Here is a 23589-nt window from a genome sequence, read left to right on the forward strand (position 1 = left end):
AATTCAATATGAAAACCAAATTAATCACTACAAATCTACCCACCAGAGAGCAAAAAAGATCACTTAGGAAGTTTTGAAAACTTCCTAATTGATTATAGTAGCAAAGTGAAAGATAGCAATTACGCCTAAAACATAACCTTTAATATTTCCATATAATAAAAAGGTCAGAAAAGGGACCTGTATTAAAATGGACAAGACAAAAAACAATTACGATAAATATAGCCAGAAACCATTTATCATGATCCTGAAATCAGACCAACTGGCTTGTTTTGAATCACCTTATAGTTAATGATGTAAATACTGTATCCAGTACTGACAAATGCCGCAAGAAAACGGCAGTGACGAGATTATAGGAAAAGGAACGGTCTTACCCCATCTGCCGTGTAACCTAGAGCGCTCTGCCCAGGATTCTCCTGGTCTGGATGGAATAATTGTGCCATATTGTGTGGGTCATTTTTTTGACCAGAAATTTGGAGTTCTCTCCCCTGATGATACAAGAAACGCGTTGGGAGAAATATGCACACCGCTGGATGCATGTTTGGAGCCTGTGGGGATCCTGAGTCATACAGTTAAGGACCAGGTTATCTTGCCTTGGTAGCCAGAACCATCCAGCACCAGTGTTTATACCAACCAGGGAATAGGTTACACGGCAGATGGGGTAAGACCGTTCCTTTTCCTATAATCTCGTCACTGCCGTTTTCTTGCGGCATTTGTCAGTACTGGATACAGTATTTACATCATTAACTATAAGGTGATTCAAAACAAGCCAGTTGGTCTGATTTCAGGATCATGATAAATGGTTTCTGGCTATATTTATCGTAATTGTTTTTTGTCTTGTCCATTTTAATACAGGTCCCTTTTCTGACCTTTTTATTATATGGAAATATTAAAGGTTATGTTTTAGGCGTAATTGCTATCTTTCACTTTGCTACTATTGTCCATTTTTTCAGTGAATTGTTACCCAGTAGCTATCTACTATTCCTAATTGATTACCAAATTTTCAAAATGACCCTCAGGTGTTTTGAAAGCGGTTTTCCACTTGTTACCTTGCTGAATACATATAAGGTTATACGCCCCTCTCAGGTCAAGTATACAAAATCATTTTGCCCCAGTCAACTGATTAAACAGTCAAGGTATAAGAGGTAAAGGATAAGGATTATGGATTGTAATCTTATTTATCTCTTTAAAATCCAACATGAATGCATCTTTTTCTTAACAAGGAAAAACTCCACAGCGACTGGAGAGATAGACAGCCATATATGTCCGTTGGCCAGACTCTTACGAGGCCTCTCTTTCTGGAAAAGAGAGGTTAAATAAATGATATGTCTTATGAGGCCTAAGAACATCACACTGAGTCTCAGAAAAAACATTATCAAAGTCCTGAATGTATTCTGGAAGGTGGGACCTCACAAAATCCAAGGATCCCAATAGACATCCAGAAAAAGAAGAGCCACAGCAGGCTCTCATCTCATAGGTCTTCCAATTGATAGCAGTATTGTGTTTAACCAATCAGGGTATACCTAACACAAGTTTAGCAGATAAAGAAGGAAGAACCATGAATTATATGGATTCTGTGTGTAAAGGGGGCTTTACACGCAACGACATCGCTAACGAGATGTCGTTGGGGTCACGGAATTCTGGACACACATCCGTTCTCGTTAGCGACGTTGTTACGTGTGACAGCTACGAGCGTCTGTTAACGATTAAAAATACCTAATCGTTGATCGTTGACACGTTGTTCATATCCCAAATATCGTTGCTGTTGCAGGACGCAGGTTTTTCGTCGTTCCTGAGGCAGCACACATCGCTACGTGTGACACCCCAGGAACGATGAACAACACCGTACCTGCGTCCTGCCGGCAACGAGGTGGGCGTGTCGTTAATGCGGCTGCTCTCCGCTTCTATTGGACACCTGCCGTGTGACGTCTCTGTGACGGCGAACCTCCCCCTTAACAAAGAGGTTGTTCGCCGCCGACAGCGACGTCACTAGGAAGGTAAGTATGTGTGACGGGTACTAGCGATTTTGTCCGCCACGGGCAGCGATTTGCCTGTGACGCACAAACGACAGGGGTGGGTGCTTTCACGAGCAACATCGCTAGCGTGTAAAGCAGCCTTAACTCTTACACCTTGATACAAACAGTTTCAACCTTAGAACTAGTATGACTTTGAGCAAGAGTAGAATTATCAATCGCTGACACCGGAATGGGATGACAGAGAGAAGAAACACTGCATCCAAATTTAATAATAAAATCACTCTCAATAAGATCTAAGGAAGAACTTGAATCTACACATGCAGAAGTAACAATAAACCCAGATTTACTCCCCAAAGACACTTGTAGGAAAGAAACAGATGTATGTATGAGAAATAATTTCAGACTCTTAGAGCCTACATCTTTACACCTTAAAATCCCTTCTTCTTTTAAGAAAATCATTATTGTATGTGAAATATTGGATCATAACGTGGCCATAATAACCACAGTACAAACAAAATTGAGAAAGTGCTCCAAGTTTAGTTCCCACATTGAACTGTCTACAGGCCCCAATTTGCATAGGTTGGCCCATGTCTACTGAATGAGAAGTTCCTGACACACCTTTAATAGTGTCTTTATCCTTTAGATGTCTGTCCAAACAGACAATTAAATAGCTACCTCTAGCGACAACGGGGAAGGACTATAATTTATCATGTCTCTAGTCTGGCTAGAAAGCCCCTGGCAAAACTGACTCCGGAGAGCAGCGTCATTCCAGGAGGTCTCAACTTCCTAATGTCTGAAATGAGAGCAGTAGTCCACCACTTTATGATTTCCCTGAACCAACCTGCAGAGCATAGACTCAGCAACCGCAACCTTATTAGGTTCATTGTAAATGAGACCAAGTGCAGAAAAAAAGAGTATCAACAGAGGAAAATATTAGAGAATCTTCAGAAAATGGTCAAACTTTAGAATCTTAACGGAGCAATGACAGAAAGCTACACACTCATTGGGTTTCTCATCCAGAGGATAGAGGACGGAGAAAATAAAAAAAATTGATTTGGTCCCCTTCAAAAAAGAGCAGAAATTTCACCTTAGGTTCAAACAAAATACTCAGATGGACCGAACCCTCGGTGGTGGCGGAAAGTGCAAGTTGTTGATGCAACTTGATATCCACCACTTCCAAAGTTAGGGACCAAAGCTGCGAGGCCAAGACTTTCACAGGATCCATTAGTGACGGCTCAGTACACACAAAACGTAGTGGGCTGGTTATAATGTTATGCACATGTGGTTTCTCACAGGGATGACAGGGCCAATTTCTAAACTACTGGACCTGGCCCAACTGGCTCCTGCACAGACTGAAGTTCCTAACCACACAGACTCTGGCGGCACCTGAGCAAGATGAAATAACCCTGACCACAAAACTAAGAGATAACAACTCAAACCTGGCTACCTAAAAGGCAATCACGCATTCCTCGAACCTCTTAAGGCCTCTGTCACACGTTCGTGCCTCCGGTACGTGTGTTGCAGTTTTTTCACGTACCGGAGACACGTACACACGTACACCAATGTTACCCTATGGTAACAGGCACATTAACGTAAATCCACACGGAACTTGTGTCCGTGTGGATTGTACTTTTGTACATGTTTAACAAACGCCGAAATGTCCGTTTTTCTCCGGCATCACGGGTGTCACACAGCCCGCACCCATACCACTCGGATGTAGTGTGGATGCGGTCCCGTGTGACACGTGTCATTATTTTAAAATAAAAAAAAAATACTCACCTCCACCAGCCCTGCAGAATCTTCCGCTGTTAACAGTTGCTGCCGTCCGCCGCTCATTATGAGCGTGTTAAGGAGGTGGGCGTGATATCACGGGCACTGATCTCCTCCCCTCCACTCGTCCAGAAGCAGCATCAGCGGGGAGTGGGCGTGGCTGGAGCAGAAGATCAGTACCCTGGACAGCAGCAAGGACCACGTGGGTATGTAAACCGGTTCTCCGTGTGTTATCGCGTGTTATCGCGGATAGCACACGGAGAACACACGTGGCCCACACGTACCGGAGACACGTACTTACCTAACGCAACACGCAAGGAAAATATGTGTCTCACGGCACGTGCGTGATTTTCACATGAGTGTGGCAGAGACCTTAGGAATCAGAAGGAGATACAGAGAACTAAAACCCACAGTAGGAAAAGCGTGCAGATATACAAGAGAGCCCAAAGTGATGAAACATAAACCACAAATCCAAAGTGTTTAAAGGAAAAGTACTTACTGCTTGAAAGAATAGCCTTCTACTATCTAACTATTGGCAGGAGAAAGGAATGGTAGAGATAGATGTTACAGCAAAGAAGTTAAACCTAGCTGGTCTCTATACATCAGGCACCAGCACTAAAGACTAGTAAGGGGAAGGTATAAATAGCCACATACGCAATATGATAGGGCAGACTAAATGAACAAGAACAAATGAAAAGACCTGGTGACCGAAAAAGAATGAAACAAAAGTAAAAGATAACAAGCACTTGGATAGGAACAAAATCTGTTGTGGCTCAGTGGATATGGAAGCTGATCACACAGCACTCAGTTGTCAGATCGAATCCCAAAGACACATGTTCAAGCACATTTAAAGTTTACGCAACAACATGACAAGTCTGTCAAATACAGTGAGAATATAGTCTGGTCAGATGAGACTAAATTAAAACTCTCTGGATGCCACACCATGTTTTGAGTCCAAAAGGCACTGCACATCACACTAAAAACATCATACCAACTCTAACATTTTTAGGTGGGAAACATCTTGGTGTGGGGCTGTTTTTTAGCATACGGCACTGGCAAACTAATTTGAAGGATGGATAAATGTACCGAGACATTCTTTATAAAAACTCTAATGCCATCTACCAGGATGATGAAGATGAAATGAGGGTGGGCATTTCAGAAAGGCAATGATCTGAAACACACAGCCAAGGAAATGCTCAGTTGATTTCAGAGAAAGAAAATAAAGCTTCTAGAATGTCCCAGCCAATCACCTAACCAGTATCCAATAGAAAATATATGGAAGGAACTAAAACTCAAAGTTCATAGAAGGGGCCCACAGGACCCTCAGGATTTGAAGAGTGTTTGTGTGGAAAATTCACACCTGAGCAATTTATGCTACTAGTTTCTCCACATACAAGAGGCATCTTGAAGCTGTCATCACCAACAAAGGTCATTGTATGAAGAATTAAATAGTTTTCAGTAAGTGTGTTCAATACTTTTTCCTGTGTCATTTCTCATAATTACATATAATTTGTGGACAGCTATGATTTGATTTTTTTCATTATGTGGATTGGATGGGTTGCTGCTGACATCTGGTGAGAAATTCATGTCAATAGCACATTTAGAAATATATTTACTTAGCTAATTGGTGATGTGTTTAATGATATGTGCGCACTCTGCGTTTTTGGTTTGACAACAAAACTGCACCCTCTGGCAGACTTTGACAACTGTAAACACTGTGTTTGACAAAATAAAAAACGCTGTAAAAATGCATGTGTTTTAGGCACATTTTGGTTAATGTGTTTTTTACAGGAGAAAAAAAATATGATAGGACTAGGATAATTGATAAATAGCTAGAATAGATGGATAGATAGAAAAAATAGAAATAATAGATAGATGGATAGATAGAAATAACATATAGAATAGATAGAAAGAACATATAGAATAGATAATAAGCAAGAACAGAGAACAGATAGAAAGAAATAACAGAATAGCTCGATAGAGGGATAGGTAGCTTGGACAGGGGTAAAAAAAATGATGTGGGGTCCCCCCTGTTTTTCATTTCCAGCAGAGGAACAGCAGCAGCTGCAGGCTGAAACCCTCAGTGTCTGTTGTACCTTGGCTGGTTATGAAAAATAGAGGGGATCCCACGCTTTTTTTTTTAATTATTTTATTTTATTTTTTTTCTTTTAAATTACTTGGGGTCCCCCCTATTTTTCTAAAACCAGTTAAGGTACAGGAGACAACTGGGGGCTGATATTATTAGGGTGGGAAGAGCCATCATTATTTGGCCCTTTCCAGCCTAACAATAGCAGCCCACAGCCGCCGCAGAAGTGGCGCAGCCATAAGATGCGGCAATTCTGGCGCGGGACCCGGCTCTTCTCGTTGCCCTGGTGCGGTGGCAATCGGGGTAATAAGGAGATAATGGTAGTCCACCACTGTCACTGAGTCCTAGATTAGTGATGGCAATTGTCTATGAGACCCTGCCCCATAACTAATCTGTAAGGGAAAGTTAATAAACACATACCCTCCAAAAATCCTTTATTTGGAATAAAATACAAAAAGCACACTCTTTCACCACTTTATTACCCCCCAAACACTTCTGCAGGTCCGAAGTAATCCACACGAGGTCCATGGTGATTCAGCTCTGCTACATCCCTTTCCTGTCACAGCAAGTGTCATAGAGCACGACTTCCCGCTGTGTGTGCAGATAGAGTCGAGCAATCAGAATGAACTCGGGTGAATCCCAAACGTCACAACTGTGGTTCATTACTGTGAGGTTCAGTCCCTGACTGAAGTGAGCCACTCGATCAGCGGTGACGTCACTCAGGTGAGTCCTCCATCTGCGGGTCACTTCAGTAGCGGCCTGATTTCTGGTCACAGGTGGAGGATTCCAGCTGTGATCGCAAATCACCCAAGTGACATCACTGCTGATCGCGCGGCTCACGTCAGTCACTCTGGTTATTTGCTGTTACGGGTGGAGGACTCCAGATGCGGCCGCGGCTAACCTGCCTAATGTCACTGCTGACCGCGCTGCTCACTTCAGTTGCTGCATGGAGCTCACAGCGGGTAGTCTTGTTCTATGGCGCTCGCTGTAAGCATCAGATGCAGCAGTGCTGCAAGCGTAGTGGGACCTTGTGTGGATTATGTCGAACCTGCAGGGGTGTTATTGGGGTTAATAAAGTGAAAGAGGGTGATGCTTGTCTTATATTTCAAATAAAGTATTTTTGGGGTGTTTGTGTTTATTTACCCTCACTTACAGATTAATGATTGGGGGGGGTTGCCGCGGGCGGGGGAAAGATCACAACCGGGGAGCCGCTCGAGGCACTCGGATCCGGGCGGTGGCTGTGGCTCGAGTTCCAGCTGGATCCGGGGCTCGCGCAGCCGTCCGTCGCCCACGAGTGAAAAGGGGGGTATTTACAGGGGAGTTGTCTGTGACGCCACCCATGGGTTGCGGTGAGGGATGTTGACACCGCCGCTGCCTGTTGATGGGACGCCGGGGCTGATGGAGCAGGGGGGGTAGCAAGATGGGATCCCCTCCACGGGTAGGGGACGTGTAGTCCCGGGGCCCAGTTGGAAGTTGTGGTGATGGCAGGGATAGCACAGCGGAACGCCGTCCACTGGACCGGAGGGGACTGGTGTGCTCACTCTGAGGATGACACAGTAACTTCACACAAGTCCATAAGGTGTTCGTGGGCCTTTGGTGGGTGGTGCTCGGATCCCACACCCGGTACAATGAAGCAGAGCCCTCTCTCCTGCACACAGTGGAAAGCCACTTTAACTCCTCTGCTTGGAAAGGGGGAAGTCCATTTCCCTGCACTAGTCCGGATTCCCACTCACAATACCGACGGGCCACTACACTGTCCCGGTCCACTTTGGGTTCCTTCCTACAGAAACTTGTTCCAGCGGTCCCGGAGCTCACTTTCCACTTCAGTTCCCTGAGCTTACTCCTCACTTCAGCTCCCAGAACTTGGCTCACACTGCACGCTTCCACAGCAGCCCAGGAGCTCAAACCCCTCTCTGCTCTGCTCTGCTCTCCACTTCCAACTGCCTGTTTTCTCCCCAGACACTTCATATCCCCTGAGTGGGTGTCCCTACTGTTCTAGGGGGGGGGGGAGTCTGTTGGATTGTACTAGTGTGGGATCAGGTGATAACAAGGAGGATTAACTCTTTTGTGACTACCTGGTTTTGCCAGGGCATCACAGGGTCTCTTAGTGGCAGCTGTGGGCTGTTATTAACTCCTTATTACCCCTATTGCCACCGCACCAGGGCAATCGGGAAGAGCTTGGTAAAGTGCTTGAACTGTCACATCTAATGGATGCGGCAATTCTGAGTGGCTGCTGGCTGATATTTTTAGGCTGGGGATAGCCTACTGACCATAGGCCTCCCCAGTCTGAGAATACCAGCCCCCAGCTGTGGGGCTTTATCTTGGCTGAGTATGAAAATTGGGGAAACTGCACGCCATTTTTTTAAACTATTTATCTTACTGTACGATATAGACCCGCCCACTGGCGTCTGTGATTGGTTACAGTCAGACAGCTGTCACTCAGTGTGGGGGCGCGTCTGACTGAAACCAATCACAGACGCTGGTGGTCAGGAGAAGCAGCGAATATGTATGAGCCTAATGAGTGGCTCCAGAAGAAGAACGAGAGGCAGCGGGAGTAGTGTGACAGCAACGCCGCACCGGTGATTGGTGAATGTAAAGCACTTGGAGAGAGAGAATAAATTTATCTGGGAACAATGTGGATGACCTGCGTTTTTGTTGACAGAAATGAATCCAAAACACAACAAAAACGCGGTGTAAACGCACAGCTAACATTTCTTGCGTTTTGACACACCTCATTAATTTCAATGGGTGACAAAATGTGACAAAAACCAAAAAGAATAAACATGCTGGATTTTATGCCAAAGATGTTGACAAATTTTTGACAAATAAAATGCTGACAAAAAAACTGCAGTGTGCGCATGGAAATTCTGATTTCTCATAGACTTTGCTGGGGTAGCAAAAGCATGCAGTTTGTCATTGACACAGTGCAGTTTAAAACGCGACAACAATGCAAAAAAACCGCGACGTGCGCACATAGCCTAATACTTACTCTATTTAACCTGCTGTAAGCGCTATTTGACAATGCATAGCATTGTAATTTGGAACTTTATAGGGTATTGAAATTCAATGTAATAGGAACATATGGCCAATCCCTTCACTGGCTTCCCATTGCTCAACGACTCCAGTTCAAAACACTAACCATGACCTACAAAGCCATCCACAATCTGTCTGCTCCATACATCTTTGCCCCTGTGACCTAGTCTCCTGGTACCTACCCGCACATAACCTCCGATCCTCACAAGATCTCCTTCTCTACTCCTCTCTCATCTCTTCTTCCCACCATTACATCAAAGATTTCTCCTGTGCCTCCGCCATACTCTGGAATGCTCTACCACAATATGTCAGACTCTCCCCTTCCTTGAAAAGCCTCAAAAGTAACCTGAAGACCCACCTCTTCCAACAAGCCTACAACCTGCCGTAACCCTCAGTCTGATATAGCGCCGCACGTCTATCTCTACCCTCACCTACTGTATCCTCACTCATCGCCTGTAGACTGTGAGCCCTCACGGGCAGGGACCTCACTCCTCCTGTACTAGCCTGTGCCTTGTTTTAATTATGATTATTGTACTTGTCCCTACTATGTGCACCCCTTTCCACATGTAAACCGCCATGGAATAAATGGCGCTATAATCATAAATTATAATAATACTAATAATATTAGTTATTAGTATTATTAGTATTCCTAATTAATAATTCCTAATTAATAATTAGTATTATTAGTATTCCCATCCTGCGTGACAACATATGTGAGGGTACTGAGAATGTAGAGTCCCTATGGGTGGAGATAAGGGGAGGGAGAATGAATAATAAAATACTGATAGGGGTGTGTTATAAGACGCCGAATATTAGGGAAGAGGTAGAGAATATCCTCATAAAGCAAATTGATAAAGCAGCGAGTCTCGGAGAGGTAATTATTATGGGGGACTTTAATTATCCTGATATAAATTGGGGAACAGAAACGTGCAGTTCCAGCAAAGGAAATAGATTTTTGATAACAATGAAAGATAATTACCTTTCACAAATGGTACAGGACCCCACAAGAGGGGGAGCACTACTAGACCTTGTACTAACCAATAGGCCAGACCGCATATCAAATATACAAGTTGGGGGTTACTTGGGGAATAGTGATCACAAAATAATAAGTTTTCATGTATTCTTTAGTAAGATGTCTAGTAGAGGGGCTACAAGGACACTAAACTTCAGGAAAGCAAATTTTAAACGGTTGAGAGATGATCTTAGTGCAATAAACTGGGATGATGTACTAAGTAATAAAAGTACACAAAGCAAATGGGAGACTTTTATGAGCATCCTGAATAGGGCTTGTGCAGAAAATATACCCTATGGGAACAAACATGCTAGAAATAGGAGGAAACCCCTATGGCTAAATAGAGCTGTAAGGGAAGCAATAAAAGAAAAACAGAAAGCCTTAAAAGAATTAAAGAGGGTAGGTAGTGATGAGGCATTATATAATTATAGAAAACTAAATAAAATATGTAAAAAGCAAATTAAGTTAGCTAAGTTTGAGACAGAGAGACTCATTGCGAGAGAAAGTAAAAATAATCCTAAAATATTCTTTAACTACATAAACAGTAAAAAACTGAAAAGCGATAGTGTTGGCCCCCTTAAAAATAGTCTTGGTGAAATGGTGGAAGGGGATGAGGGTAAAGCCAACCTGCTGAATGACTTTTTTTCTACGGTTTTTATACAAGAAAATGCCATGGCAGATGACATGACCAGTGATACCATAAATTCACCCTTGAATATTACCTGCTTAACCCAGCAGGAAGTACGCCGCCGCCTCGAAATCACTAAGGTTGACAAATCTCCGGGCCCGGATGGCATACACCCCAGAGTACTACAGGAATTGAGTTCTGTGATAGATAGACCATTATTTTTAATCTTCTCAGATTCCTTAATAACAGGGTCGGTACCGCAGGACTGGCGCATAGCAAATGTGGTGCCAATATTCAAAAAGGGGACAAAAACTGAGCCGGGAAATTATAGGCCGGTAAGTTTAACCTCTACGGTTGGTAAAATCCTTGAGGGTTTCTTGAGAGATGCTATACTGGAGTATCTCAAGAAAAATAACCTTATGACAGAGTATCAACATGGGTTTATGAGGGATCGATCCTGTCAAACTAATTTGATCAGCTTCTATGAAGAGGTAAGTTCAAGTCTGGACCAGGGAAATGCTGTGGATGTTGTGTATATGGACTTTTCAAAAGCTTTTGATACGGTGCCACACAAAAGGTTGGTACATAAAATGAGAATAATGGGGATAGGGGAAAATATGTGTAACTGGGTTAAAAACTGGCTCAGTGATAGGAAACAAAGGGTGGTTATTAATGGTACGTACTCGGACTGGGTCTCAGTTCATAGTGGGGTACCACAGGGGTCAGTATTGGGCCCGCATCTTTTCAACATATTTATAAATGACCTTGTTGGGGGCATGCGGAGTAGAATTTCAATATTTGCAGATGATACTAAACTCTGCAGGGTAATCAATACAGAGGAGGATAATTTTATATTACAGGGAGATTTATTTAAATTGGAGGATTGGGCTGAGAAGTGGCAATTGAAGTTTAATGTAGATAAATGTAAGGTCATGTACTTGGGTAGAGGAAATAACATTTATGATTATGTACTTAATTGTAGAACACTGGGTAAAACAGACACAGAAAAAGACTTGGGTGTATGGGTGGATGGTAAACTTCACTTTAGTGGACAGTGTCAGGCAGCTGCTGCCAGGGCTAATAAAATAATGGGATGTATTAAAAGAGGTATAAGTGTTCATGAAAAAAATATAGTTCTACCTCTGTACAAGTCACTAGTGCGACCGCACTTAGAATACTGTGTACAATTCTGGTCACCGATATATAAGAAGGACATAGCTGAACTGGAGAGGGTGCAGAGAAGAGCGACCAAGATTATTAGAGGAATGGGTGGGCTGCAATACCAAGATAGGTTATTAAACTTGGGGTTATTTAGTTTGGAAAAACGAAGGCTTAGGGGGGATCTAATCACAATGTATAAATATATGAGGGGACAGTACAGAGACCTTTACAAAGATCTTTTTACACCTAGGCCTGCGACTGGAACACGGGGGCATCCGTTACGTCTTGAGGAAAGAAGGTTTAATCATAATCACAGACGAGGATTCTTTACTGTACGAGCAGTGAGACTGTGGAACTCTCTGCCGCATGATGTTGTAATGAGTGATTCACTACTAACATTTAAGCAGAGCCTGGATGCCTTTCTTGAAAAATTTAATATTACCAGTTATGTATATTAGATTTTATGACAGGGTATTGATCCAGGGAACTAGTCTGATTGCCGGATGTGGAGTCAGGAAGGACATTTTTCCCCATTGGAACTTGTTTGCCACATTGGGGTTTTTTTGCCTTCCTCTGGATCAACATGTTAGGCTATGGGTTGAACTAGATGGACTTAGAGTCTCCCTTCAACCTTAAAAACTATGATACTATGATACTATGATATGATACTATGATTATGGTCACTAGTAAAGGGCGAATAGTAACTATTCGTGTTCGGATTATTTGTAATGAATCCAAAAGTACTATTTGTCAAGAATAAGGAATCTTATACAGGTCAAAGGGGAGCCCAAGCATTTTTCTTGTCGTGACGAATACTTGAATAGTACTAGGTGTTCGGTAAGCATTATTCGAACACGAATAGTTACTATTCACCCATCTCTAATGGACATCTTCTTTCCATAACTTTCTCCACAGACATGGTTGTGATGATCAGAGCTCAATTTTGAGTATAAATTGCAAAACTAAATTGCAAAGTGGTATGTAAACGTAGCACGACAATGCTAATGCAAAAGCTGGGACAAAAAATGTCTAATTTAATCTTTCGTAATTGTGCAAACAACCGTGAGCGTGAAATCATCTATCTAGTTACATCAGATTTCACAAAAGTTACAATTTGACTATGATCATTATTCATTTCTAATGGAAATAAATACCCTGCTGATACCAAAACCATGTTTGGATGACAGATCAGATGAATAGTCGATGGATTGTTTATCCTGGAAGGAAGATGAGTCAGAGAATTAAATAAGATATGAGAGGCTTTCTGCAACTCAAGAAGACAGAGATCACTGGGTCCCCATGAACTTGAAACCCGGCTCTCTATAAATTGTCTTCCTGTGTGATGTTCGCAGAGTTCTCTCACACATCAGTGTACGCCGCTTTCTAGGCTGCTCCTATAGAAGACGAGAACATCGCGTCTCCATTACGGACAGTTTGGATCAGTGAAAATAATCTAATTGCTAATAGAATAATATAACCTGCTGCCTTCTGATATTTACACTGGGTCAATCTTGTATCTTATTATTAAATCATATTTAGCGTAACTAAATAAATGTTGATAGCAGGCTACATAAAATGATTATTTCATTTGTTACCCTCCTGCCTGGAATCCATTAAATGGGTTTTCTTATTCCAGAAAAGTCTTTATAATGACAAAAAAAAACCAAAACACAAAATTGTGCTTTACTTACTCTAAAGTTTCCATTACACACTACGATTTATCTGACGATATATCGTTGGGGTCACGGTTTTCGTCACTTCAGTTGTTGTTAGCGACGTCGTTATGTGTGACACCTACAAGCGACTCTGAACGATCTTAAAAATAGTGAAAATTGTTGATCGTTGACACGCCGTTCAGTTTCAAAATATTGTTCATCGTTTCGAACGCAACAGACATATTGCTACGTTTGACACCCTGCCAACAACGAACAACATCGTTAGTGCGTCCGCCATCAGCAACGCGGGCGTGTCGTTACGAGCAATGCTCCTTGCCTCCTCCGCTCTGATTGGTGTCACGCCAGGGTGAATGCAATGGACAATTATACGCCTCTGTCGTTGCCGTAATCGTTGGGAAGATGGCTGTGTGACGGTGTCCACATCGCCGCCTTGGTCAAGCAATATATTGCTGAACAATGTTGCGTCGTTTGTGAGATGGCTACATGTGACCGCTACAAAATGACCTATGAGCAATCTCGGCAAATCGTAGCAATGATCTGGGCGTGTCACATCGCTAACGAAATCGCTAGTGATATCGTTGTGTGTAAAGCGGTGTTTAAGAAATGCAGTATGTAAATTCTTTTAGCGTTTTTACTGTAGTTCAAAATGGCTTAGTATTAGTGATGGGCGAGCGCTAAAATGCTGGAGTGCTCGTTATTCGAGGCGAGCTGGTGAGACACTCGGATGGAGGTCAATGATTGGGCAGTTCGGCTTTCTGACAGCCATAAACAGAGCACTTCCAGGGGAGGTCAGATGTTTGGGGATTTTTTTGGACACACTACATCCAAAAACGTTGTTTTGACCCCCCCCCCGTGAGAGCCATTCAGAGACTGCAAGTGACTCTCCCTGTGGTGCTGGCTCACATCATTCCATGAACCAAGCCTGTGCTTTGTGTTCGATTTTTCATGAACGACACATCCAAGCACCCGCGATACTCGGCTGAGCACTGTGGGCACCCCAATTTGCGATCGACTACCGAACAGTGGTGAGCACATTCACCCATCATTACTTAGTATGAAAAATACATAAAAAATGCAACTTAGTATGAAAAATACATAAAAAATGCATAAAAAGCCACATCAATTATTTTTTCTGGTTTTCTAACCATAGACTGTATTATTCATGGAAAAAAATGCATCCAAACCTGAAGCAGATTTCTGCACAAAAAGGTCATGTTCAAACCTTCAGAATGTGGTCATATATTAGCATATGTAAAGCCCGCTTTACACGCTTCAATATATCTCACAATCCGTCGTTGGGGTCAAGTTGTAAGTGACGCACATCCGGCATGATGTGAGGTATCTGCGTGTGACACCTACATGCGATCAGGATTGAACGCAAAACCGTTGATCACAAACACATCATATCTTTGTCTAGAATTGAACGTTTTGTTGCACGAACCTAGTCAATTGTAACGTGTGACATCCCTCATACGATTTTGATGTCTGAGGCTATGTGCGCAGGTGTGCGCTCTGCACCGCAGCTTAAAAAAGGTCCGCTTCAGAGCGCAGCTGAAAAGCTGCGTTCTGAAGCGCCTCACAATGTCTGGCATTCACTAATCTCTGTCAGTCGGTCACTATCTCTGTCCCTCTCTCTCTGTCCATGTCAGTCTATCCCTCTTACCCCCTCTCTCATACTCGCCGATCGGCCGCTCATTAAACAATCTCGTATTCCCTGCTTTCCCCGCCCACCGGCGCCTATGATTGGTTGCAGTGAGACACGCCCCCACGCTGAGTGACAGGTGTCTCACTGTACCCAATCACAGCAGCCGGTGGGCGTGTCTATACTGTGCAGTGAAATAAATAATTAAATAATTAAAAAAACGGTGTGCGGCGCACAAGGCAAATCGGGAAGAGCCGGGTACAGTCCCAGAACTGTCACATCTAATGTATGCGGCAATTCTGGGCGGCTGCTGACTGATATTGTTAGGCTGGGGAACTCCCCATAACGTGGAGCTCCCCATCCTGAGAATACCAGCCTTCAGCCGTATGGCTTTATCTGGCTGGTATTAAAATTGGGGGGGACCGCACGCCGTTTTTTTTTAATTATTTAATTATTTATTTCACTGCACAGTATAGACACGCCCACCGGCTGCTGTGATTGGGTGCAGTGAGACACCTGTCACTCAGCGTGGGGGCGTGTCTCACTGCAACCAATCATAGGCGCCGGTGGGCGGGCAAAGCAGGGAATACGAGATTGTTTAATGAGCGGCCGGCTTTTTCAAAATAGTAAAAGCCGCCGGAGCAGTGTGAATGCCGTGCAGCGCCGCGCCGGGGATCGGTGAGAATATGAGAGTATATGAGAGAGGGCTGCTCAATTCAGTTACTCAGGAGTTTAGCGGTCACCGGTCAGTCCTTCACTGGTGACCGCTAATCAGGACGCGACACAGACAGAGCCGCAGCATGACAATGAAGTCGGGTGAAGTTAACCCGAGTTCATTCTGATCGTGCGGCTCTTTCTGTGTCTGCTGTCATCTGCCATTCAGCTCTGCTACATGGCTGTCTGTGTCTGCTGTCAGCGGCCATGTAGCAGAGCTGAATGGCAGATGACATAGTAAAAACGCATCCGTACACATTACACACGCTTGGCAAGTCAATAAATAAAAAAAAAAAAAAGGGTGCCCAATGCATACGTCACAGAACACATGATCTAAAGGATCGCACACAAAATTGATCAATTTAACATAGACTACTAACGCTTGTGTGACAGCAAATGAACGACCTACGTGCGATCTCATTAGATCACATATGCGACCTGGGCGTGTCACATCGCAAATGTGATTGCACATCAAATTGCGACGTGTAAAGCTGGCTTAAGATAAAACAAGAAGAGGTGAAAAATGCAGAAGTGGTACTCATATTTCTTTAAGGGTACGTACCCACGATCATGCGTTCTGGATGCAGTTTTCTTCCCTGCTGCGGAGATCCAAGTGTTCTCCATAGAAGAACACAGCAGTCCGTGCCCACGATCAGGGTTCTGGGCGCTACGGACTTTTTCTCTGTTCTCCCTGCTGAGAACACTCGCATCTCTGCAAGTATAAATTGACATGCTGTGACTTGGAAAGTCATGCAGCATGTTAGTTTACGCTGCGGAGAAAAAAAGCACAGTGGGCAGGAGATTTCTATAATTCCCATCCACTATGCTTGTATTGTACAATCTAGCGTTTTGGACACAGGTAAAACACGCTGCGTTGAAAATGCTGCAACACTGATCGTGACTACGTACCCTTATACTCTGATTATTTTACTTCTAGTTTGGCTTTCAAATACTAAGATAGAAAACTCACCAAGTAATGTGTGAACGTGCTCTAACGGAGAGCCCACAGGAAGCCTGTAAGTCTCTCAGACCAAGCCACAAAAGGAGATATGTGCACATGGTGTATTTTAGACACCAGCAGATGTAGTTTTTGGAGCAGGAAAAGCTTCAGGATAGTACCAACATTATTTTTACTTAAAGTGCACCAAACACCAGGATTTTTCTATATGAACTAAAGCCAGTGCTATACTGGCGCTGTCATGCTGATTCTATACATACCTTTATTTGGCAGATTGGATGTATAGTTTTTGAAATACAGGCAAGTAAAGTTACAGAAATGTGCAGCTTTTTGACTGGCAGCAGCTACCGAATTGCTAATATGTGGGTGGGGTTTTGTTATCTATTCCCGCCCCTGTCTGCTGCCTGGCTTTGGTAGATGCTAGACTATATTGGCTCCTTCAAGGTATGAGCCATTTCTCTCATGTGATAGGGGAGTGTTAGAAATGCAGCCCATAGAGTCTAGCATCTACAGAGGCCAGGCAGCAGACAGGGGCAGGAGTAGATAGCAAACCCCACCCTCATATTAGTGTAGCGCCCCTGCGTTTAACTGGTGCCGCTACAAATAGACATCCAGTAGTGGCAAGCTGAATTCCTATCACCTGTGCCAAACCACCCCCCCTGTAGTTAGGACCCTGGGGAGAGCGGAGGGTGTGAGTGGGCGGAGTCAGCGTGTGGCAGAAGTGTGTGAAGGTGGTGATGTAAGGAGTTGGAGTGAGGGAACTGCTGGATGCAGAGCAGTAGAGGAACGCAGAGAAAGAGTGAAGTGTGGAGAGGCTGAAGCCAACTGGAGCCACCAACAGGAGGAGAAGTGCCCGGTTAGAGTGGAGGTGATCCAGACTCTGGGACAGAGGGGTCCCTTGGAAGCAGGACCCAGGGCTCAACACAGGACTCGGCACGCAGCGGGGAGCAAACCCCCAGGACAAGGTACAGATCCAGGTCAACTTGTTGAGTTTTGCACGGCCTGTGGGATTCAGAGCCCACAGTCGACCCCAAGAGTCTGAAGCATAGGCAGCACAGAGAGGGCCCGGGTCGAACCCGTTAAATTAGCTCAAGCTGCTCAGTGGCAGGACCAGAGGAACCCCAGTTCTCCAACGGCTCCATGCCAGGGAGGACAACAAACCCCAGGAGTGCCAGGGAGAGTGTGGCCAGGTTCACAGCACAGGTGGTGGGACTCAGCAACCAGAGCAGCCAGCACGTCCAGAGGCAACCTTTTCCAGCTGCACCAGTAAAAGACTTGGACTGTGCTTGTGACGCCCTGGGCAAGCCAGGGGTCACAGGTCATCACACCACCACACCCTACACCCCAGTTAGGAACATCACAGCTAACCAAAATCCTTGTTGCCTTCCTCCAGGAGCTGATGTTCACACCAGGGGGTGGGCCAGGCGGTTGGCTCCGCCCACCGAGGAGTTCACAGCCCTGGAGGCGGGAGAAACCAGGCAGTTAAGAAAAGTTAGGGAAAGGAGGAGGAAGTGGAAGGAGGTGAAGTGGTAGAGGAGCAAAGGGGAAAACTGGAGAAAAGGAGTAAAAGTGAGAGTAGAAAAGCCTGAAGTTGGTCCAGCTGTGTGCAGGACAGAGTCAGCAAGGTCAGCAACGGCGGTGATCGTCCGGAGGGGTGACTGTTTGGAAGTTCCTGGAAGGACCGCGGACGGGTGGTGGCCCGGCGGTCTGGAGCAGTGTACAAAGGACAGTCAGCGCCAGGGCAGGGGCCTCTCCGTGGGAACCGTCTTTCCAGCCGTGTGTTTTACCGAGAACTGTGTCAACGTCTCAGGCTGAGTGAGTACCACAGTGCCGCAAGGCACAGCGCTGCCCCCGCGTCCCTGCGCCCACCAAGCCCTGCATCTCCCGACTCTTCACTGGGCCCCGGGATCACCAACCCCTACCCACGGAGGGGTAACACAACAACTTGCTGCTTCACACCATCACTCCCGGGATCCCCATACAGAGCAGCGGTGGTGTCAACAAATCACCACAACCGTGGGTGGCGTCACGGACAATAGACTATATCCCAAAAACCCAATCCCCTTTCACTCACGGGCGAGGAGCGCCGCTCGAGACCCCCGGGATCCGGCCCACCGCTCGAGCCACCACTGAGCAGCAGCAGCCGGACTCGAGCAGAGGGGTGAGCGCAGTGCTGACACCCTCCTCCCCGCCCGCGACAACTTGGCGTCACGAACAGGATCTTACCGCTCTGCCGTTGGGTAGAGGTGCGCCTTTTAACCGCCGGAGGTATCCGGCTGAAAAATTTCGGAAGTCGCCATCTTTGGCGCGAAAAGTTCCCACTCGAGCGTCTTCTCGAATAGTGGAGGCGCGAATGCCAAAACTCCGCCCCAGGAGAGGAGGGGCCGGAAAGAGCTAAGGGGGACGGAAACAAGATGTCTGCGCCCGACGGAGCCGCTGGAGGAGCGGCGGTCGCAGCCGCAGTGGCACCCGCGGATGGGAATGGGCCTGCCCAGGCCCCGGTTGCGCTAGCGGGAGGTGCCGCGGCCCCCGCGCTCGCTCAGGTGATGCCGTTCTCTTTGCCCTATGCGCCCGGAGCTACCTGGCTACTGCAGTATGACGGGAAACCTGATGCTTTACAGGTCTTCCGGAAAAAGCTTAACCCGTTGCTATAACTGTACCCCCTGACCGATAAGCAACGTGCGGCGGTAGTGCTGGGCCAGTTAACCAGCGCGGCTGAGCAGGAGGCGGAGACCTGGGCCGAGGGGGACCGGCTCTCTGTAGCCACCATCTTTGAGAAGCTACAGACTGCCTTTGAGACCCGGACTGAAGCTGAGCTGAGGATGCAGTTTTACCAGTGCTGGCAACGGGCTGTAGATAGCATTCGGGACTATGCTTTACGTCTGCAGACTGCCCTCCGCACGCTAAAGCGGGTGAATCTGTGTCGCCCTGGGCAAGCCAGGGGACACAGGTCACAACACCACCACACCCTACACTCCAGGTAGGCACACCAATGCTAACCAGAAATCCTTGTTGCCTTCCTCCAGAGTCTGATGATGCACACCAGGGGGTGGGCCAGGCGGTTGGCTCCGCCCACCGAGGAGCTCACAACTCTGGAGGCGGGAGAAACCAGGCAGTCAGCTCAGGGAAGAGCTTGAGAGAGGAGTCCAGTGAGGGACATGGAAGAGTGAAGAAGAGTCAGCTCAGGGAGGAGCAGGTGTGAGGAGCTGAAGTGAGAAAGTAAACAGCTAAGAGAAAGTGGTGAAAGTAAGAAAGTGGAAAAAGGAAAGAAAGCCTGTCCGAAGGACAGTCAGCACCAGGGCAGGGGCCTCTCGGACCCCGGCAAGGCTAGGAGTCGCCAAATTTGCCGAATCCGTCAGTGAAGGGGACGTAGATCCCCCAACAACCAAGTCCCGATTGAAGGCAACAGCTCAACCATTACAGGGGAGACACCGCCACCGCCACGGCACCAGTTTCTCAGGGCCAGCGCCTGCGGGCAAAGTGTAGAGCTCCTCCGGCCCAGATTGCAGTCGGGGAGCGGGTAACCGGAGGGAATCCACCGCTACCATCAGTCAAACATAGGTGCAAGGAAGAGGGACATCACCGTCACCTACCGGAAGTGCAGGTGCAGCCGTCTGTGGGACCGTCCTACCAGCCGTTTGATTTACCGTACAAACTGTGTCCATGTCTCAGGCTGAGTGAGTACCACAGTGCCACAAGGCACAGCGCTGCCCCCGCGTCCCTGCGCCCACCAGGCCCCGCACCTCCTTCTCCACCACCGGGCCCCGGGATCACCAACCCCTACCCACGGAGGGGCAACACAACACCTGGCTGCTCCGCATCACCATCCCCGGGACCCCCGAATTGAGCAGCGGTGGTGAAATCACCACAACCGTGGGTGGCGTCACGAACTATAACAATCCCCCACACCCAACCACAAACCCCCCTTTCACTCACGGGCGAGGAGTGTCGCTCGAGAAACCCCGGGATCCGGCCCACAGCTCGAGCCACCACTGAGCAGCTGCCGGACCCGAGCAGAAGGGGTGAGCGTAGTGTGCCGACACCCTCCTCCCCGCCCGCGACAACTTGGCGTCACGAACAGGATCTTACCGCTCTGCCGTCTGGTAGAGGTGCGCCTTGTTACCGCCGGAGGTATCCGGCAGAAAAATTTCAGAAGCCGCCATCTTTGGCGCGAAAAGTTCCCGCTCGAGCGTCTTCTCGAGCAGGAGAGGCGCGAAGGCCAAGACCCCGCCCCGAGAGAGGAGGGGCCGGAAAGAGCTAAGGGGGACGCGATGGCGGCTGGCGGCATGTAGTCGCGAATATAAAAGCAGGGACGCCAGGACCTTGCAAGCAGACCGTTCCTGGAAGCAAACAGAGAAGCTATCATGTAGATGCCGTCCCGCGACACCGTAGCCCCCGCGCCTGGAACCGCGGCGTGGGTGGAGATCCGAACCGCGCAGCTCTATCAAAGGCTGCAGGTCAGGATGCAGCTCCTCATGGAGGAGTGGGAGGCCGACATGGCGGACGTTGTACCCACCGTGCGGAGACGCGAGGAGGAGGCGGAGAAAGGGAGGGTGAGTGACCCACGTCCCGATGCCCTTGAAGGGCCGGTCATCGCGGCTGTGGGGCCCGGTCCAAGCCCTCTCCCCCCGTTGCCTCCCTCGCCACCCGTCCCGGAGGCCGTGACCCCGCCACTAGGCCTGCTACCACCGCAACCGGTAGCAGTACCCAGCGTCCCCGCCCAGGCGGGCCGACCTGTAACCGGAGCCCGCGGCACACCGGAGGTGTTACCGTGGAAGACGCCGAAAGTAGAACCGGAGGCATCCCTTGAAAAACTCCCCGAGCCGGAGCCGATGACCCGTTCCGAGCCCAAGGCCCGGCAGCGGAAAGCCCCTATGCCCATCCCCCACACCTCGGCTGAGGTGGCGCCGGGTTGTTGCTGCAAGGCAGCGCCCAAGGCCATGATACCGCGGGATACGCCGCCCACCTTCCTGACAGTGGGTAACGTTCTGGATGTCCCGCGGGGCCCGACCCGTGCGCCGGCGCTGGCAGCAGCGCCGTACTGGGATAGGGAGCCGGTACCGCTGGGTCTGGAGATCGATGAGAGGGAGTGGAAGAAGGCCGAACTGGTGGCCAGAGCGATCCGGGAGAAGGAGCACCTCCGGCGGGCAACCTCCCGTGCCCGAGGACCGTTGTACGTGGGGCAGGTGAGGTGGTTTGATGTCCGCCGGGGCTACGGGTTCATCTACGAGCCGGGCCTGGAGGCCGAAGTTTTTGTAGCCCGGCGGGATGTGAATGCCCACCTGCCCGAGGAGCATCCTGGCCGTAATCTGATGCTGGGTGATATTGTCCAGTACACTCGGTTCTTTGGGGAGCGAGGGTGGTTTGCGCTGGACGCTAGATTGAAGGGCAGCCCAGAGGCCCTAGCAAGCGCCGCGCCCCCTCCCTTGGAAGGAGCACTGGAGCCTGGAAGTCCGGAGTAGGGCAGCGGATGCCCGTAGCACCGTCCCCGTGGGGACCACCTGTTTGTTGTTGGTTTTAAAAGTTGAAGAATGATAAGTAAAATGAAAATTACCGAGTTTTTCATCTGATTTGCCTTGTGATTGAACCGGCAGGAGCCGGCACCGTTGTCCCCGTGGGGACCGTTTAAAATGCATGGGAACTATCCATGGACAAGCCCGTGAACTTGCAGGGCACCACAAACGTTAAGTGGCTTGTAAATATGTTGGTTACCGTTACCGTTTCCGCAATACCGTCTCCGGAGAGGCAGGTTGGAGGGAGGGCCCTGAGCAGAGCAGGCTAGGGCCCAGCCACCAAAGGAACCGGTGGCTACCCTCTGGAGGGAAGGACAGATCCCGCTCGGGTAACTTGTGCTGGACTGTGGGTCAAGGGGTGCTGCCTGGGCTTTAGGGGCAGCATCAGGGCCAGGTTGCTTGGGTGGGAGAGAGCGGAAACCGTAGCCGTAAACCGTTGCAACGTTAAAAGTAAATGTGCCTCCCGTGTTGGGAAGAGTTATTAAAAATGTTAATTATGTTTTGCTTAACCTTGTATCCCCTTTTTCAGAAAAATAAAACCGGTGTAGGACGGCAGCCCGCGGACGGTCTGCATTTTGCTAAGGGGGAATGTGTCGCCCTGGGCAAGCCAGGGGACACAGGTCACAACACCACCACACCCCACACTCCAGGTAGGCACACCAATGCTAACCAGAAATCCTTGTTGCCTTCCTCCAGAGTCTGATGATGCACACCAGGGGGTGGGCCAGGCGGTTGGCTCCGCCCACCGAGGAGCTCACAACTCTGGAGGCGGGAGAAACCAGGCAGTCAGCTCAGGGAAGAGCTTGAGAGAGGAGTCCAGTGAGGGACATGGAAGAGTGAAGAAGAGTCAGCTCAGGGAGGAGCAGGTGTGAGGAGCTGAAGTGAGAAAGTAAACAGCTAAGAGAAAGTGGTGAAAGTAAGAAAGTGGAAAAAGGAAAGAAAGCCTGAAGGGTCCAGCTCTGTGTAGGGCCAGAACAGCAAGGTCAGTGACGGCGGTGACTGTCTGGAGGGGGACCGTTTGGAAGTTCCTGGAAGGACCCCGTTGGCTGTGTGCCCGGTGGTCTGGAGCAGTGTTCCGAAGGACAGTCAGCACCAGGGCAGGGGCCTCTCGGACCCCGGCAAGGCTAGGAGTCGCCAAATTTGCCGAATCCGTCAGTGAAGGGGACGTAGATCCCCCAACAACCAAGTCCCGATTGAAGGCAACAGCTCAACCATTACAGGGGAGACAACGCCACCGCCACGGCACCAGTTTCTCAGGGCCAGCGCCTGCGGGCAAAGTGTAGAGCTCCTCCGGCCCAGATTGCAGTCGGGGAGCAGGTAACCGGAGGGAATCCACCACTACCATCAGTCAAACATAGGTGCAAGGAAGAGGGACATCACCGTCACCTACCGGGAGTGCAGGTGCAGCCGTCTGTGGGACCGT

The sequence above is a fragment of the Anomaloglossus baeobatrachus genome, chromosome 2 (assembly GCF_048569485.1).
Source record: "Anomaloglossus baeobatrachus isolate aAnoBae1 chromosome 2, aAnoBae1.hap1, whole genome shotgun sequence".
NCBI lineage: Eukaryota > Metazoa > Chordata > Amphibia > Anura > Aromobatidae > Anomaloglossus > Anomaloglossus baeobatrachus.